Source organism: Bufo bufo, chromosome 5 (assembly GCF_905171765.1).
Source record: "Bufo bufo chromosome 5, aBufBuf1.1, whole genome shotgun sequence".
Classification (NCBI taxonomy): Eukaryota; Metazoa; Chordata; class Amphibia; order Anura; family Bufonidae; genus Bufo; species Bufo bufo.
In genome coordinates, this window is record NC_053393.1 from 244,042,021 (window position 1) to 244,057,144 (window position 15,124).

The following is a 15,124-nucleotide window of genomic DNA, read 5'->3' on the forward strand; positions in this document are numbered from 1 at the left end:
TTCCATCATGTAGTCCCAGCTAACCCTATCGAAGGCTTTTTCTGCGTCCGTGCTAAGGAGGACCAGAGGACGACCTCTTTTTTTAGCATAATATATTGCATTCAAAACCTTGGCGGTGTTATCTCTGCCCTCCCTACCACGGACGAAGCCAACTTGATCATTCTTAATTAAGGATGGGAGAAAACCAGAAAGGCGTGTAGCCAAAATTTTTGCTAATATTTTCAAATCTAAATTTAAGAAGGATATAGGGCGATAGTTAGCACAAAGAGAACTATCTTTCCCTTCCTTTGGGATAATCGTGATATTTGCCCTGGTCATATCCGAAGAGAGGGGGACACCAGACAGGGAGCTATTATAAACAGGTAATAAGTAGGGGCCTAGTATATTTCTAAATGTCCGATAGTATAAGGCAGGGTAACCGTCTGGGCCTGGACTTTTCCCTTTTGGTAGCTGTTTAATAGCCGTCATGATCTCATCTAGAGTAAATGGTGCTTGGAGGGTCTGGGATTGATTGTCCGATAATTTCGGTAAAGATAGTGAGGTAAGGTAAGTCTCAACAGATTTTTCTGGTGAAGGCAGAGGGGAGTTATTAGTAGTATCTTTAGTTTCCTTAATGTTATATAGGGAGTAGTAAAATTTTTGGAACTGTTCAGCAATTTCTGGGGTAGTAAATACTTCTCTTTTGTCTGGGGTTTTAATCTTATGAATATAATTATGGGATCTCCTTTGTTTTATACGCTGCATCATAAATTTAGATGCTTTATCCCCGTGTGCGTAGTATTTGTACTGTGTATGTAGATAAAACTTTGCCGAGTTCGTGTTGAGGATGTTTTTCAACCTTGCTTTCACCTCAGAAAGTTCATCAAGGTGTGACTGCAGAAGGGATTTTTTATGCAAGGATTCTAGGCGTTGGATGTTGGACAGAAGGTCTTCTATTTGTTTTTTTCTCTCTTTTTTAATTTTAGCTCCTCTGCAAATGAATTGGCCCCTCATATAGGCCTTATGGGTGTCCCACAAGATATGTGGAGAAGTTCCAGGAAGGGCATTAAAGGAGAAAAATTCTTCTAATGAAGACTTTGTAATTTTTATATTTTCCTCCGTAGATATAAGTTGTTCATTTAATCTCCATCTAAATGCTCTAGGTTCCACTGAGGGGGCAAGTATGGTTAGAAAAATCGGTGCATGATCCGAAAGAATCATATTACCAATTTGGGTCTGAGTACACAGGCCGAGATGTTCTTTGGATACAAATATATAGTCCAGTCTGTGGTAGGACTGGTGGGGTGAGGAGAAGAAGGTGTAGTCCTTTGTGGTTGGGTTGAAGAGACGCCAAGCGTCAATCAGTGCGTTATGTTGCAACTTTTTCTTAAGGTGTTTTAGGGCTCTAAAAGAGAGTGTAGATTTCTTGGAAGTTGAGTCTAATGCAGGATCTAATGTAATGTTTAAATCACCTCCCAGCAGTACCACTCCTTCCTTGTATGTCTCTAAAAGGGAGAGCATCTCTACTAGCCACGAAACTTGATTAACATTAGGGGCGTATACATTAGCAAAAGTGTACATTTGATTAGCAATAGTTCCCTTCAGAAGAATATATCTACCCTCTGCATCTTGAATGTGCGACACATATGTGAAAGGGAGTCCCCTCCGGAACCCGATACTCACACCTCTAGATGCTGCTGAGTCAGAACCACAGTGATACCACTGCGGAAATAGGGACCGAGAGAGATTAGGGTATTTATTAAACCTAAAATGAGTTTCTTGAAGCATTAAGACTGAGCATTTTTCATTTTTCATATGGGAAAAGATCTGGCTACGTTTAGCTGGGGCATGAAATCCCCTAACGTTAAAGGAAGCTACGCATAGGTCAGCCATTTACCATAGGAAAATCAGTCTGCTGTATGCTTTGGCAGAACCTATGTGGAAAGAAATTGTAGGTACTTAGCCTCCCTTGGTGGAGCATCTGGGTTCCAGAGAAGACACCCTCCCCCAACGGAAAGCATCTCAGACACTGGGGAATGCCTGTCATCAAAACAAAGAATAAACAACATAAATGAAAAACATTACAATGAATGGTATCATTAACCTTGAGAGTTAGAGCCAAAATGCTCAATTGGTATATTGGTAGGGGGGAATAACACAACATATTGTGACGTAGTGTGTCACCCTCGTTGGGATCTATACTTTGGATCCTGATAGGTGCAAGAACAGGTGGAGAGAATAATAATAATACAATTATTAGTAAATTTTCAGAGACAAAAACAAAATGTCCTGAGTGAGATACTTAATAAAAGAGAAACATGTGCAAAGGGCACTAATACTTTATATGATGGAGGTCTAGCTTGTATTATAGAAGGAGTCCTTTAATCTTCATTGAGAGGAAGGCGTCTTGGTGTGGAGGAGTTACGGCCTCTTCTTGATCTTTGGGATTTAGCTGGACGAGGAGTCTCCCACGGGGCAATTGAAGGAAGATTGGTTGCTGTTATATTTTCTTGAATAATGTCCCAATTTTCAATGTGAAGGTGATTTATTTGCAGGATGTCAAATACTTTGGTCAGATCCTGAAAAGATGAGATGGAAAATCTCTGACCATTGAAGAGAAAGGACAGGCCAAAGGGGAATAGCCACTTATACATCACTTTATTATCACGTAGCCACTCAGTTAGTGGTTTCAAAGCTCTTCTTTTCTTTAGGGTGGTTCGTGCTAAGTCCTGAAATATTGAAATAGGACAATCATCCACGTATATTTGTGGGGCGTTTCTTGCTTTATTCATTATAGCGTCCTTAACAGGGTAATGCAGAAACTTGCAAATAACATCTCTTGGAGGTTCTGATGGTTGGGGTTTAGGGCGAAGTGCTCGTTGTGCTCTTTCTATGATTATTTCATGTGATGAATCTGGGCCTAGCAGCTGCATGCATATATTTGTTACTGCTTCATGTATTCCATCTGTGCCTACTGTTTCAGGTATGCCCCTAAATCGCAAGTTGTTGCGTCTTCCCCTGTTCTCCTGGTCCTCCAGGAGTGTATACAGGGAGTTCAGGTGCTTCTGGTGCTGGGATAAAGTGGAGGTAACACTATTCTGATGCGATATGATCGCCGATTGTGTGTCTTCTAGAACTTCTACCCTCCTTCCTATGTGGCGCATGTCTTCTTTAATAGAAGTCAGGTCAGATCTCAGGGGTTCTAGTGCTTCATTCAGAGCATCTTTTAGGAACGTTCTGGAGATAGGCAGGGTGTCAGTCCCAGGGGAGGCCTCCCTTACCTTCTCAGAGGCAGCTGCAGCTTTCACACTGTTCCCTGCCGCTCTCGGCGTGCCGGGCGCCATCTTGGATTCCTTAGCCACATGAACTTGAGCAGCTTTCTTCAGGAATTTATCCATGGATTCATTTGGAATCGCATCTTTGTTATGTCCCTGTGAATCCCCGGGTCTGGGGCCACCTATCTTGACCATTTTGGGTCCAAATCGCAGATTGATAAAGGCTGCAAGGGCTTTTCACACAGCAGAGCTGCACTTCAAGCTGCCATCTAGCTCCGGTGCAGGCTCCGCCCCCTCCTCAGCCTTTTATTGTTGAAGTAGATGCGTCAGAGGTGGGAGTGGGGGCGGTGCTGCCTCAGGGTCCGGCTCCTGGCAAATGGCGTCCTTGTGCTTTCTTTTCTAAAAAACTATCTGCAGCAGAAAAGAACTACGATATTGGCAATAGGGAACTATTAGCTATTAAACTAGCGTTTGAAGAATGGCATCACTTTTTAGAGGGGGCAGTCCACCCCGTCACTGTGATTACGGACCACAAAAATCTTCTGTACCTCGAATCAGCTAAGCGTCTCACCCCTAGACAAGCTAGGTGGTCGCTATTTTTTACCAGGTTTAACTTTGTGATTACCTATCGTCCTGCGGCAAAGAATACCAAGGCTGATGCACTATCTCGTTGTTTCCCTGGAGGGGGTAATGTGAGTGATCCGGTGCCCATTCTTCAAAGAGGAGTGGTTGTTTCTGCGGTACACTCTGTTCTGGAGGGGAAGGTGTTAGAGGCCCAGGGGGACGCCCCGGTCTCTTGCCCCTCAGAGAAATAGTTTGTACCGTTGAACCTGCGTTTCGAATTATTAAAGGAACATCATAATTCGGCACTTGCTGGGCCCCCGGGTAGTAAAGCAACCTCGTCATTTTTGGTGGCCAAGGTTGCGTCAGGATGTATTGGATTTTGTGTCTTCTTGTTCTACCTGTGTGCGCGCAAAAGTTTCACATACACGTCCTGCAGGGTCTCTATTACCACTCGTCATTCCCCATAGACCATGGACACATCTGTCAATGGATTTTATCACTGACTTACCTTTGTCTGCGGGTAAAACAGTTATTTTGGTAGTAGTGGACAGGTTTAGCAAAATGGTACACTTCATTGCGTTACCTGCACTACCTAATGCTAAGACTCTTGCTCAGGTATTCGTCAGTGAAACCGTGAAGCTTCACGGGGTCCCCTCCGATGTTGTTTTGGATCGGGGTACCCAGTTTATTTCTAAATTTTGGAAAGCTTTTTGTTCCCGTTTGGGGGTACACTTGTCCTTTTCCTCAGCTTTCCATCCTCAGTCGAATGGACAGACTGACCATACCAACCAAAACCTGGAGACATATCTAAGATGTTTTGTGTCTGAAAACCAAGAGTTGTGGTCATCATATTTACCGTTAGCTGAGTTTGCCATAAATAATCGTCGTCAGGAATCCACTGGCAAGTCATCATTTCTTGGTGCATATGGTTTTCATCCCCAATTCTGTACTTTCAAAGAGGGGGGGTCTTCTGGGGTTCCCGAAGAGGAACGGTTTTCGGCATCTCTTTCATCGGTATGGCAGAAGGTGCAAGCTAACTTGAAAAATATGGGAGGTAAATACAAATGCATGGCTGATAAGAGACGGTCGCCAGGTCCGGACCTAGGAGTGAATGACTATGTGTGGTTGTCTACTAGGAATATTAAATTAAAGGTTCCCTCTTGGAAACTGGGTCCTAGGTTTATTGGTCCTTACAAAATTGTAGCCATCATCAACCCCGTGGCTTTTCGCCTGGAGTTACCTCAGACTTTTAAAATCCATAATGTTTTTCATAAGTCGTTACTCAAAAAATATGTTCCACCTCTAGAACCGTCACCACTGCCACCCCTTCTGTTGTTGTGGATGGTAATCTAGAATTTCAGATATCCAAAATTGTTAATTCTAGTCAGGTCCGCCGCTCTCTTCAATATCTGGTGCATTGGAGAGGTTACGGTCCCGAGGAAAGAATGTGGGTTCCTGCGTCTGAGGTAAACGCCGACAGGCTAGTTCGGGTTTTTCATGCCTCTCATCCTGAGAGACCTGGTCCTGAGTGTCCGGAGGCCCCTCGTAGAGAGGGGGGTACTGTCACGAGGGTGTCAAGAACCACCCCTGACTCCGTTATACCCGGGGTCAGGAAGTCGCAGCGGTTGGCTGCGCGCTCTATGTAAGATAGGGCTGTTTCCTTATGGTAGCTTTCTGGGTTTGCTTTGCAACCCTTTTGGCTCACTCAGGGATCCGTAGCTCTTTCTCCTCAGCTGTTCTTTGTCACACATCTTTGGTTTTTGAGAGGGATTTCGGGAGGTACCGTTCGCCCGACCCCTACAGAAGCTGCAAGATGTCAGTGAGTAGAAAGTTGGTGACAGGACTGGTCGATGGTACAGGATCTCTGAGCAGGTCCGGATCAGGGATCCTGGAAATCGTCAGATCCTACTACTCGTGTCGCTTGGGAAAGAGGGATCTGGATCGGGACAATATGTCGGCTTTCCTGTCTGAAATCACCCCTGAGTCAGGAGCTGTCACGAGGGTGTCAAGAACCACCCCTGACTCCGTTATACCCGGGGTCAGGAAGTCGCAACGGTTGGCTGCGCGCTCTATGTAAGATAGGGCTGTTTCCTTATGGTAGCTTTCTGGGTTTGCTTTGCAACCCTTTTGGCTCACTCAGGGATCCGTAGCTCTTTCTCCTCAGCTGTTCCTTGTCCAGCACTCCCAACCTCCTTATATTCCCCTCTCACACTTCTCTGGTTGCCAGATATAGAGCTTCCTGCCTGGACATCTATTCTGACCCTCTGGAGCTGTGTTGCTGCGTTCTCTGGTTGTTGGTCCAGAACGCTACCCTCCGGATCCCTGTTGGACCTTTGTGGTCTGCTGTGGTCGCCCACCTGGGTGTATGTGTTTGTCTGTATTGTCTGTCCTCTCCCTGGTGTTTCCCTCTTAGTGTCAGTGGTGCGGACTAGCGATCCCACCGGCCCGTTCACTATCTAGGGCTCATTGTAGGGAAAGCCAGGGTTTAGGCACGTGATCACCGCACGGGTGAGGAACCCGTCTAGGGACGTCAGGGCAGTCAGGTGCCAGCCGCAAGGTGAGTCAGGGGTCACCACCTTTCCCTCTCCCTTGGGCAGGGCTTTCCCTTTTCCCTCCCTTTGCGTGACGCCGGTCATTACAGGAGCTCATATCTATTTTGACTGTTTGGTGGAAAAGATCAGGAAGGAGGAAGTTATCCTGGCAGTGGAAGCGTTAGCTCTCAAGAAGTCGCCAGTTTCGGATGGCTTAACATCCGAGTTTTATAAGACCTTTAAGGACTCTTTAAGTCGTATTGAGAACTGGCGACCCATAGCACTTCTCAATACGGACAGAAAGATTCTGGCCAAGATACTATTCAACAGGTTGGTGAAATTTGCGCCACAACTCCTTTTGGTGGCCCAGCATTGCTCGGTTCCAGGCCGCAGCACTTTTAGTGCTTTGCTCGGTGTCCGGAAGGCAGTGGAACGGAGTAGAGCAGGTCACTGGAAGGGGTACATGCTATCCTTAGATCAGGCAAAGGCGTTTGATCGGGTGAACCACGAGTACCTCTGGTCGGTCCTTCTGAAGTATGGCCTGCCGGGGGGGTTTGTCGATTGGCTAAAGATCTTGTATGCGGGAGCGAAGAGTTTCCTGCTTGTGAACGGTTGGTCTGGCTGCTCTTTTGAGGTTGGGTATGGCGTTCGTCAGGGTTGTCCTTTGAGCCCGCATCTATACGTATTCGCGATCGATCCCTTTCTTAAGAGGATCGGTCGTGGTCCGTTGGCGGGAGTCGGGATGGATCGGGCGGCGCCGGAAGCCACTCTGAGGGCAGTAGCATACGCTGATGATATCACCATTTTCGTGTCCTCGAGAGGGGAGGCGGAATACGTGATGTCTGAAGTGAACCGCTACTCGGAGGCATCCGGGTCCATGATCAATCGGGATAAGTGTGAGAGTCTCTGGCTGGGGGGGGGTGATCCAGTTTTCGATCTCCCGGACACCGTTCCAGGGCCCCAGTTGTCAGCCAAAGTCCTAGGCATCCATTTCGGCCATGGGGATTATCCCACCCAAAATTGGGATGACAGGCTTAAGATCGCCGCTCAGAAGGTTGACCAGTGGAAGGGTTGGTCTTTGACCCTCAGGGAAAGGGTGAATCTGATCAAGACTTACCTTTTCCCTTTGGCTTCCACTGAGGAAGAAGGTGGATAACCTTCGAAACGCGTCTGGCGTGGATGAATTGGATCTGACAAAAATCGGCAAAATTGAAATTATAACAGCTCAATACCATTTGCTGTATAAAGAAAGCGCTTTCAAGGAAAAAGAATCGCAGCACCTGTGGACACAATCCGGCAAACCTATGGGTAACACTAGGGAGCTTGTGAAATCCAACCACCTGTGCTGTGAGAGGCACGAGGAACACCTACTACATTTAAAGAATCTAATTGTGAACCTGCGGTAAGATAGAGACAGACCTCTTACTTGCAGCCGGACCTGTATAACTCCCAGACCGGACCGCACAATATCTTTACTCAGCAGTAAGGCACCATTGAAATCTGCTGCCCAGAGGTAAGCTTAACCTGTACTCATGCCATGTGGGACGCCACGGAGTGAACACCAGGACTGAGCGTGAGTAACAAACTAATACTGCTGAACTTGTGATATTTACTGCTGCTAAAAACTTTACCGCATTTATAGTGTTGAACTGAAACCTTGTGGATTGCAACATTCGAATACATGGTCTACTTCCAGGATATTGGCAACATTTTAACAGTTCCACCTCTAGGAAAACGGCAATTAGTGAGACTTAGTTTCTATTATTTCTGCCGAGCCCCAGGAGATCAAAGGGCATATGATTTACCACTGTGACTGTATTCTCTAATAATTTGAGCACCGTAATATTTTATATTTAACACGATTTTTCTGCACATTTATTTCAGCATCAGAATTAGCTGGATTGTTATATTATTTTTTTTATCACTGTTTGTACTAGCACCGTTATACCAACACCTTGGATTGGGTTTACTTTATAGGGATTTACTTCAGTATCAGTCACTGTTGTAACCATTAGAGTGCAGTAAGTTTACCAGTCTATCCAGAGCCTGGACAGACTTAGCTTACATATAATATCAATCATTTGGCCGGGATACCAGGCCTTCGCAGCCTATTCACCTTATTCTATCAATTACCAGCAAGATTGAAATCGATTGTGATTTCAGCTACATCAGTGGACTGATATTGGATTGAACTGTTTTTTAATATTGATTTTATTGTATTTTTATAGGCCTGTATATTTTTAGGATATATTATTATTTTCATTTTGCGTAGATTAGCATGGATATTGATTTGGAATTGTGACCCGTATTTTCATGCTATTTTATTCATTGTGTATCAATAAAAATAGTGTCACTATACTAGATCTGTGGTCCAGTTATAAGAGTGCCCATTCACTTCTTTGTTACAATTTTCTCTTGGTGATTGGGGTGCGACATCAGTTTGGTGCACCTTGCCATCCTTAATCAGGGGCAGAGCCGTCCTATACCCCCTTTACATTTAAAGATGTGTCTGCACCTGTGAGCGCATGGTCCTCGGTGCGTTGATTCCTCCTATGATGGCGTCCTGCCCTTCTGGTGTTCTTTTTGCTTGTGGTTTCTTTCTCCCTAAAAAAGATGGAGGACGGCAGGTACCAGGAGTATAATCGCTTCCAGATCCAGAGGACTGGGAGTCCCATCGGCGTGCTGTATTTCTTGAAAGTGGAGTTGCTCTACCGGATAAATCCTGCCATCTATAAATCCGTTTGGACTGGTAGTCTTCAAAATCTCTGATGAATTTGTTCCGTTTAGTGGTCTCAATGTCTTTTCTTAAATCACCACCGACTTTGTCTACCTTAGACTTTATAGCCGCTAATTCATCAGCAGAAAGAGTGTCCTTCAATTGGGATTCAATGGAGGCAATTTTACCTCTGCTTTCAGTTAAAGCTTGAGTTAAATACTCAATGGTTAGGACCATAAGGTCCATAGAACATTTATTCAGGATATTCGCAAACTGAGTGCAATAATTAATGTTTTCGCAAAAAAATGTCGGTCTGAGGTTTACCCTGAGTCCTCGTGGGATACGTTGGAGCCTGCAGTACTCAGCTAGCGTGGTGGTATGTAGCTCCCAAGCAGTCTGTTTTCTCGCTTCCTTCTCCCACTCTCGTCCCTTGTATTCGGTCGATGGTACCTTTAAAAAATCCGCATTCGCGGTGATGCCGGACACTATTTCTCGTGCCTGTTCTTCAGTATATGCAAAGGTATTTGAATTCATTAGGTTAAGGTTACGGGTGCTCACACTGTAGAAAGCAATAGATCCAGAGAAGACACAGTCGGCACTCCGTGTGTGAGAGATGCCGTGCGCGCGTCCAGGGTTAAACCTCACGTACTTGCACAAAAAGGACCGGCACTCGCTGAAGTAGAATGATTATTCAATATTTAATGGTCACATACAGAAGGCAAGTGACGCGTTTCGGCTACTAGGTGAGCCTTTTTCAAACATAGTGATAACAAACAAAAAGCACATTTAAATAGCCTGCGTCATACAAGGCAACCTCATCAGCAGAAAAAAGTGTATGTAGAGGTTGGAATCATTCTGTGTTTTTACCAGTTTAGACATTGCTATTACCTGTGTCTGTATTCCATCTGCATTATATTGTATGGTAACAGCACCATCTACTAGTGAGTTTAGTGTATTTCGTCTAGCCTGTGTTCCTATACATTGTGGGAGTCCCAGGGCATTGTAGGTAGTTCCTGGTTCTTTGTGGTCTTGTTCTTGTTTAGAAGCAGCAACCATCTTATGTCTGAGGAGCCACACTCTCACTGGTTTTTCTGCCCCATGATCTGTTATTCAGCCTGATTTTAAGCATAGTCGGTAAGGGCACTATTTATGTGTCATTATACTGCAGTTTATTATATGTTTGTTGCATTTGATATCATTGTCATTGCATTATTACCTCATGTACTGTATGTATAGCAGACTATTCTGTATCCTATACAATGTACTATTGATGTACAGTATATGTTCTTAAATACTACTGTTTTTATTCTGTAGTTTCCCCTTTCCTGTCACAATCTACTAGAAATAAAAGAGAAGGTTACAGCTGCACAGCCTTTTTCTTATGAAGACAGGGGGTTTAGCTACATGTCAGATTACACGCTGTGCTAACGTGTATGAGGACAGTATATAATCACTTGATGTATTCTGTCCGGTAAATGCCTAATGCTTGGGGCCTGTACTCCGTTGGCCTAAAATAAAAATTTTCTAGGCTCCAGCAGGGCACATTTTAGAGTTTCAATTTAAGACGCATTAAAATGGCCCCTGATTAAAATACATATTTTTTGTGGGAATTTTTGCCATTGATCCCCCTCTGGTATGTCACTGTCCATCTTGTGGGACGATTTGTTCACTTCTTGTAAGTATTTGGTGGCTGCAAATATGACCTGAAGGTTTTTCAGGTTTGCCTGCCATTAAAGTGAATGGTGCCCGCCGCGAACTTGCGGTTTGCGAACATTTGATTGCGTTCACGCACCGTCCCGGCCGATGTTCGTCCATCACTAGCCACCTGTTATATTTCATTTATGTTGCTTGATGTCCAGTAATTGTGCACATAGATTTTATCCCTTTAAATTAACGCTGGGTGGACTATAATATGTCCTTCTATTAAGCAGGTATTAGTTATATGTTGATTATATCCGCTGAAAGAATAGAGATCCCTTGTTACATACTGTGAGTCATTCCCAAATATACCCACATCTGGGTTTCATATAGGTGTCCATTCAAGGGTTAATGACCAATGTTTCAACTGAACAATCTGTGCAGAAATTACGGTAACTGTATTGATTGTTTCCCCATAATATGTACACAAGTTATGTAGAAAAATGGATTGGTCACTCTTATATGGAAATATAGGATATTAATTTATTAATACATGTTAAAATGAAAAATGATAAACCATAAGTGAAAAATACATAAAAAGATAAAACACAATATCCTAAGTCTGCTCTCTATTTGAGATAATAACAATTTCAGGGTGGACAATAACAGCGTCAAAGCGTCTCCACCTAGATGGTCTGATAAGTGAGAGACGGATTGGCACAAATAGTATCCACCCGGTGATTGAACACAGTATCAAATGGAGATTATTTAAAACATCTAATATTTATAATTGGCCATATAATGTGGAGGATATGTCTCTGACGAATGTATCAAAAGTCCTTGTATAAGACACAATTGCAATCCCACTCCTTTGTAAACGGAAAGTAAGTTGTGTCCACTCTTTCTCCCAATGTTAAAGCATGTGCCTAGGGTAGCCCGTGCAAATAAATTTTGGTTACAATGTCAATACCAAAAAGGTGCGCACAGCTCAGCCGCCACAAGCCGATGTTACACCGTGTTCAACTGCCGACTGCTGCGCTGTATTGGTGAGTTTGTCACAGCACAGATTATTTCAGTCGTCGCAAGCAGTATATTCAGTCGGTGTTCAGGAAAATAGGTATAGATGTTGTACCCACTAGAGTTGTGGGCTTACCTTTGTTGGCACCGTTGGACAAAATAGGACTTGAATACGAGCTCCTGCTCTGCTAAATCAGCCGGCGTCCCGGCTATGGAGCTGCTCGCGTCCCACGTGTTTTCCGCGGGTAATTTGAACCGGATGCAAGGATGGTAAGCCTTTTCCTTTCAGCGCTGATGGATGACGTGTTGCAGTGGTTCCAACACTGAATCCAAAGGTTTCTTTTCTTTTCTTTGTAGTGCACTTAGTAGAAGATGGGGTATTCGTCCAAAGGTGTGACGCCAGACGCGTTTCGGGGAGACCCTATCCCCTTCCTCAGTGGCATACCCCCATCTTGTGAATCGATGACATTTATACTAGCATTGGTTATCGCCAAAATCCGGACTGGATCCTGGAATATCTCTTTCAGAGTCAATATAGCATTTTTAGATGTTATTTATACCTCTAATTTTAGTGCGTTTTTTCCCCCAATCTGGGTCCCTGTCATATTTAAACCTGACAATTCAATCTACAGACCGATATTTCATTCCTTAATCCTAAACATATGATAAAATACACTTTAAAAACATAAATAAATATTAAACATACTCAAGTACTGTTTTTCCAAGGCTTTTTATAGGGAATTAATTACCCTTCATTCAAGTCTTCATTATAACAAATTTTTGGTTTGAAAAACGCACTTTACTACAAAAAACGCACTTTACTACAAAAAACGCAGATGCGGTTTTGCTGCGTTTTCTACAGATTTAATGTGCCTTTTTTCTCTCCTTCCCTATGTGTCCAAGGAGAAATTGATCTGAGGCATTCTATATATAAAATCTCCTATTATGCGGTGTATATGGTGGTGTATTCATTGGGTGTCTATTTAAAATGGTGATAGAAGGGTGGCTGATAGAAGGGTCAGTATATAGACACCCTACTCCAGCCAGAGGTGAGAAAGATTAGATCTTATATACGTGATACCACTGAGATCGTGGGGCTTTTGGAGGATCTGGACGCCCGGGACCATTGGATATACCATCATTGATCACAATCAGGGTATCTCAGCCTTGAGGGAACAATTATCCGAAGGTACAGCATGGGAAGAAAACCAAATAGAATATGTGTTGGAGGGTGTTAATCACATCCTACATCATAACTATTTCCTCTTCTCTGACCAATTCTATCTGCAGAGGAGGGGAACCGCCATGGGTACCAGGTTTGCCCCCAGTTATGCCAATTTATTTTTGGCTCAGTGGGAGGTAAATAACATCAATCCGACCCTGGGGGCAGACCTGGTCCTGTGGCGGCGATACATAGATGATGTTATTTTTATTTGGGGTGGAACACAAGAAAGTTTGAACAAGTTTGTTGAAGAGATCAATGACAATGAAAACAACCTAAAGTTCACCTCCAATTTTGGGGGTGAGAGGGTTGAATTCTTGGACATTGAGATTACACGAAAAAACAACAGATATGTATGTAACACTTTCCACAAACCCACGGCCAAGAATGGGTATATTCCCTTCTCAAGCTGCCACCTGCCAAGGTGGCTAATAAATGTCCCATTCGGACAGTTCCGCCGACTTAAGCGTAACTGCACGGAAGAGGACAAGTTTGAGGAGGAAGCCATGGGCATGAGTAAACAATTTAAAGAAAAGAACTACCCGGATACAATTATCAATGAGGCCCTTGTCAAAGTAAAAGAGTTAGATAGAAAAACTTTTTTTGAACCAACACAGAAGTGTAGACAAGAAAATAACTCCGATTTTAGAATCATTCTGCCTTTCAACACCCAGGCAAAACAAGTAGAATTTATTATAAAATCCCACTGGCACCATCTACATAGGGACAAAATTATAGGGATGCTTCTACCTCCGATCCCCAAAATTACGTATTCAAGAGCCCCCAATTTGGGAATTCAAATAGCCCCTTCAATAAAAGAAAAAAAGAAAAAAGGTCAAATAACAAACTGGCTCCAACAGAAAGGTTTTCATAGATGTGGGAGTTGTCTAGGCTGTAGGAAGACTAAATTCCCAAGGAAAATAACTACAGTCACCTCCACACAAAATTCACATACTATGACCATCAAGCACTTTCTTACATGCAACTCTACCAATGTTATCTACCTAATCCAGTGCCCATGTTCGAAACAATATATTGGGCGGACCAAACGTACCTTGAAGGTTAGGATAGCGGAACACCTTAACAATATCTCTAAAGGTTATGAAAAACATTCGCTGTCCAAGCACTTCAAGGACGTACATCAGCAAAATCCTAGAGGTCTCTCTTTCATGGCACTGGAAAGGGTAGAGAAACATTGGCGAGGAGGCAATCAAATTGAGAGACTATCAAGGGCAGAATCTAGAAAAATCTACGAATTTGGTAGTCTCTTACCTAGAGGCCTAAATGCGGAGTTAGAAATCTTTGGGTTTATCTAGAATCCGGGTGGTCCGTGTGGGTGTCGATGTAGAGTCGCTGTCAGGCTGTTTTTTCCAGCACCACGACTCTCCCTCTACCCCACACGTGCCACCCTTCTATCACCATTTTAAATAGACACCCAATGAATACACCACCATATACACCGCATAATAGGAGATTTTATATATAGAATGCCTCAGATCAATTTCTCCTTGGACACATAGGGAAGGAGAGAAAAAAGGCACATTAAATCTGTAGAAAACGCAGCAAAACCGCATCTGCGTTTTTTGTAGTAAAGTGCGTTTTTTGTAGTAAAGTGCGTTTTTCAAACCAAAAATTTGTTATAATGAAGACTTGAATGAAGGGTAATTAATTCCCTATAAAAAGCCTTGGAAAAACAGTACTTGAGTATGTTTAATATGTATTTATGTTTTTAAAGTGTATTTTATCATATGTTTAGGATTAAGGAATGAAATATCGGTCTGTAGATTGAATTGTCAGGTTTAAATATGACAGGGACCCAGATTGGGGGAAAAAACGCACTAAAATTAGAGGTATAAATAACATCTAAAAATGCTATATTGACTCTGAAAGAGATATTCCAGGATCCAGTCCGGATTTTGGCGATAACCAATGCTAGTATAAATGTCATCGATTCACAAGATGGGGGTATGCCACTGAGGAAGGGGATAGGGTCTCCCCGAAACGCGTCTGGCGTCACACCTTTGGACGAATACCCCATCTTCTACTAAGTGCACTACAAAGAAAAGAAAAGAAACCTTTGGATTCAGTGTTGGAACCACTGCAACACGTCATCCATCAGCGCTGAAAGGAAAAGGCTTACCATCCTTGCATCCGGTTCAAATTACCCGCGGAAAACACGTGG